Below are 5,000 nucleotides of genomic sequence, written 5' to 3'. Positions count from 1 at the left end.
TAACCTATATTGTCCCTTAACCTAACCTATATTGTCCCTTAACCTAACCTATATTGTCCCTTAACCTAACCTATATTGTCCCTTAACCTAACCTATATTGTCCCTTAACCTAACCTATATTGTCCCTTAACCTAACCTATATTGTCCCTTAACCTAACCCATATTGTCCCTTAACCTAACCCATATTGTCCCTTAACCTAACCCATATTGTCCCTTAACCTAACCCATATTGTCCCTTAACCTAACCTATATTGTCCCTTAACCTAACCCATATTGTCCCTTAACCTAACCCATATTGTACCGTAACCTAACCTATATTGTACCTTAACCTAACCTATATTGTACCTTAACCCAACACACGTTGGGCCTTAACCTGCTCTGTAATTGTCATACGACGCGTTAAATTAGTGTAGTGTTGCCTAACTGCAACCCCCGCAATATAGTTTGCTACTCGCACTGCCCGGTCCCCAGAGTATCGCTTCATGTTAAACACCTTGCAGCTATACACTGTAATGCGGATGGCAGCAGGACGTACATGCTCAATGCCCTTCGCAGTTGTTCATTGGCATTCGCATGGCGAAGCACAGCCTACGTTGTGGTACGGCTTGTGTCAACTGTCCGCTGATGTTGTACGTCCAAATCACACACTGTACTGCACATTGGTCCTCATGTACTGAATGATACATCGTGGTACATGTGTGACCGTACCACGACTGCGCCAACAACGGCGAACCATACGGTCCAAATATTGTGCACTCAGCTACGTGTCGTCTCCCTATAAGAGCTGGATTGAAGTATGGTATGCCGTGGATGGCGATCAGCATGAGCCGTCTGTTGATGTAGTGGCGCGTGTTGTCAGACGTAGTCGTCTCTTCTCACACACCGTGATAGCATGGTGCACTGCGTTCCACATCTGCGACATGCGACAGAGGCCGGTTGACAGTCGTTCGCGCAATGGACATCGCATACGTACGGGGGCCACCTTCCACGTGTTCGCGAAGCGTGCACATGTTGTTGCGTGTATGTGGGCAGACATAGTGTGTCGTGACACCTGACACAGGCATGCAACAATCGTTGAATTTGCAAATGGCGATGGACGTCTACGTTTGCTGGTGACGTTACGCAAATGAAGAACTGGTAAACCGTTGTGGTGCGGTTGTTCTCGCTAGAGGTGAATCAGTGATGGCGACGATCGGTTGAGCTACCAACCGGTTGTTTCAGCGATACCCACCATGCCCACGAACGTGAATGGCATGTGGGTGTGAAGCGATACGCGGCGGTGGCTGGGTGGGACCGTCCCCGGCCGGTGAGGGGGGGCCTCCCGGCGTGCTGGCCGCGCGGTGCGTGGGCGCACGCGCTACAGCCGGCTGGTGGGGGCGGCCAGTGGCAGGCGCGCCGGCCGACGGAGGCGGCAGGCGGCGCAGCTGCGCGCCGGCGCACCCTGCACGCGGCGCCGTGCGGCCAAAGTAGGTCCTCGCGGGCCCGGTGCGAAGCGCGGTGGACATCTGCAGTGTGCTGGTCCGATTGAGGACTGTGTGCGCTGAGGATGCGCCGCCGCCCGGCGCTCGGCGCCGCGACGCCGTCTGCTGCTCGGTCGCCTCTGCGGTTCTCGCAGGTGGATTGTATCGCAGCTGTGCGGACGTGTTGGCGCGTGCGCTGTGCTGGGAGAGTTCGCTTCGGCACCCAAGTGGGGCTTTTGTCCTTCTGTGGCGCTGGCGTTGGAGCTGCCGGCCACCGTAGGTGGCGCGTGTTGTCTCCCGCCGGCAATGCCACGACAGCACGCTCCCGGGCCTCTGTCGGCAGCGGCAAGCTCAGTTGGGAGCACGGGTGGTCGCACCTAAAGCGTCTACTCGCCAAACTCCGGGCGATTGCGCCTCTCTCGAACCCGACCAAGTACTTAGGACGGCGCTGCGCGCCGCCGGGACCTGAGAGGGTTTCGAGGTGTATTGTGCAGGGGAGCTCAGCCTCCTCCTGTTTGCAGAATAATTGAGCGGACGCTTGCGTGTTCGCGCGGGCCCCCGGGACACACTCCCGGGCGGCCGGCTGCTCAGCTCTAGTTGACGCAGCTCCCTGGTTGATCCTGCCAGTAGTCATATGCTTGTCTCAAAGATTAAGCCATGCATGTCTCAGTACAAGCCGCATTAAGGTGAAACCGCGAATGGCTCATTAAATCAGTTATGGTTCCTTAGATCGTACCCACGTTACTTGGATAACTGTGGTAATTCTAGAGCTAATACATGCAAACAGAGTCCCGACCAGAGATGGAAGGGACGCTTTTATTAGATCAAAACCAATCGGTCGGCTCGTCCGGTCCGTTTGCCTTGGTGACTCTGAATAACTTTGGGCTGATCGCACGGTCCTCGTACCGGCGACGCATCTTTCAAATGTCTGCCTTATCAACTGTCGATGGTAGGTTCTGCGCCTACCATGGTTGTAACGGGTAACGGGGAATCAGGGTTCGATTCCGGAGAGGGAGCCTGAGAAACGGCTACCACATCCAAGGAAGGCAGCAGGCGCGCAAATTACCCACTCCCGGCACGGGGAGGTAGTGACGAAAAATAACGATACGGGACTCATCCGAGGCCCCGTAATCGGAATGAGTACACTTTAAATCCTTTAACGAGTATCTATTGGAGGGCAAGTCTGGTGCCAGCAGCCGCGGTAATTCCAGCTCCAATAGCGTATATTAAAGTTGTTGCGGTTAAAAAGCTCGTAGTTGGATTTGTGTCCCACGCTGTTGGTTCACCGCCCGTCGGTGTTTAACTGGCATGTATCGTGGGACGTCCTGCCGGTGGGGCGAGCTGAAGGCGTGCGACGCGCCTCGTGCGTGCTCGTGCGTCCCGAGGCGGACCCCGTTGCAATCCTACCAGGGTGCTCTTGAGTGAGTGTCTCGGTGGGCCGGCACGTTTACTTTGAACAAATTAGAGTGCTTAAAGCAGGCAAGCCCGCCTGAATACTGTGTGCATGGAATAATGGAATAGGACCTCGGTTCTATTTTGTTGGTTTTCGGAACCCGAGGTAATGATTAATAGGGACAGGCGGGGGCATTCGTATTGCGACGTTAGAGGTGAAATTCTTGGATCGTCGCAAGACGAACAGAAGCGAAAGCATTTGCCAAGTATGTTTTCATTAATCAAGAACGAAAGTTAGAGGTTCGAAGGCGATCAGATACCGCCCTAGTTCTAACCATAAACGATGCCAGCCAGCGATCCGCCGCAGTTCCTCCGATGACTCGGCGGGCAGCCTCCGGGAAACCAAAGCTTTTGGGTTCCGGGGGAAGTATGGTTGCAAAGCTGAAACTTAAAGGAATTGACGGAAGGGCACCACCAGGAGTGGAGCCTGCGGCTTAATTTGACTCAACACGGGAAACCTCACCAGGCCCGGACACCGGAAGGATTGACAGATTGATAGCTCTTTCTTGATTCGGTGGGTGGTGGTGCATGGCCGTTCTTAGTTGGTGGAGCGATTTGTCTGGTTAATTCCGATAACGAACGAGACTCTAGCCTGCTAACTAGTCGCGTGACATCCTTCGTGCTGTCAGCGATTACTTTTCTTCTTAGAGGGACAGGCGGCTTCTAGCCGCACGAGATTGAGCAATAACAGGTCTGTGATGCCCTTAGATGTTCTGGGCCGCACGCGCGCTACACTGAAGGAATCAGCGTGTCTTCCTAGGCCGAAAGGTCGGGGTAACCCGCTGAACCTCCTTCGTGCTAGGGATTGGGGCTTGCAATTGTTCCCCATGAACGAGGAATTCCCAGTAAGCGCGAGTCATAAGCTCGCGTTGATTACGTCCCTGCCCTTTGTACACACCGCCCGTCGCTACTACCGATTGAATGATTTAGTGAGGTCTTCGGACTGGTACGCGGCATTGACTCTGTCGTTGCCGATGCTACCGGAAAGATGACCAAACTTGATCATTTAGAGGAAGTAAAAGTCGTAACAAGGTTTCCGTAGGTGAACCTGCGGAAGGATCATTACCGACTAGACTGCATGTCTTTCGATGTGCGTGTCGTGTCGCGCAACACGCTACCTGTACGGCTCGCAGTAGCCGTGCGCCGCGTGCGGAACCACGCGTGCTTCTCAAAACTAACGCCAATGTTGTGTGGTACGAGCGCTGAAGCGCTGGAGCGGCTGGCCTGCGGCACCTGGCGCCTGGCGCCGGTTTTGAATGACTTTCGCCCGACTGCCTGTCCGCTCCGGTGTGGAGCCGTACGACGCCCATCGGCCGTGAGGCTGTTGGACACAGAACGCTTGAACAGGGGCCGCCACACGCCTACGTCCCGCCTATGCAACTGTCTTGAAAGAGACAGTGGAAACTAAGAAAAAGATCACCCAGGACGGTGGATCACTCGGCTCGTGGGTCGATGAAGAACGCAGCAAATTGCGCGTCGACATGTGAACTGCAGGACACATGAACATCGACGTTTCGAACGCACATTGCGGTCCATGGATTCCGTTCCCGGGCCACGTCTGGCTGAGGGTCGGCTACGTATACTGAAGCGCGCGGCGTTTGCCCCGCTTCGCAGACCTGGGAGCGTCGCGGCCGCCTGTGGGGCCGGCCGCGCCTCCTTAAACGTGCGATGCGCGCCCGTCGCCTGGCGGTTCGCATACCGGTACTTACTCGGTAGCGTGCACAGCCGGCTGGCGGTGTGGCGTGCGACACCTCGTACAACGACCTCAGAGCAGGCGAGACTACCCGCTGAATTTAAGCATATTACTAAGCGGAGGAAAAGAAACTAACAAGGATTCCCCCAGTAGCGGCGAGCGAACAGGGAAGAGTCCAGCACCGAACCCCGCAGGCTGCCGCCTGTCGTGGCATGTGGTGTTTGGGAGGGTCCACTACCCCGACGCCTCGCGCCGAGCCCAAGTCCAACTTGAATGAGGCCACGGCCCGTAGAGGGTGCCAGGCCCGTAGCGGCCGGTGCGAGCGTCGGCGGGACCTCTCCTTCGAGTCGGGTTGCTTGAGAGTGCAGCTCCAAGTGGGTGGTAAACTCCATCTG

General features: G+C 55.7%; 2 non-coding genes across 2 annotated transcripts; both read left to right on the top strand.

The window, feature by feature from the left end:
• The first annotated feature begins 2,067 nt into the window (after window positions 1-2,067).
• Window positions 2,068-3,977, top strand: LOC126444609 (small subunit ribosomal RNA). The gene has a single exon (XR_007582658.1). It is a non-coding gene; the product is annotated as a small subunit ribosomal RNA (ribosomal RNA).
• A 352-nt stretch (window positions 3,978-4,329) lies between these two features.
• Window positions 4,330-4,484, top strand: LOC126444602 (5.8S ribosomal RNA). The gene has a single exon (XR_007582651.1). It is a non-coding gene; the product is annotated as a 5.8S ribosomal RNA (ribosomal RNA).
• Window positions 4,485-5,000: the final 516 nt, after the last annotated feature.

This window comes from Schistocerca serialis, unplaced genomic scaffold (genome assembly GCF_023864345.2).
Source record: "Schistocerca serialis cubense isolate TAMUIC-IGC-003099 unplaced genomic scaffold, iqSchSeri2.2 HiC_scaffold_287, whole genome shotgun sequence".
NCBI classification, from domain to species: Eukaryota; Metazoa; Arthropoda; class Insecta; order Orthoptera; family Acrididae; genus Schistocerca; species Schistocerca serialis.
The sequence above is the reverse complement of the archived record's forward strand: the minus strand, read 5'-3'. Positions and strand labels throughout refer to the sequence as shown.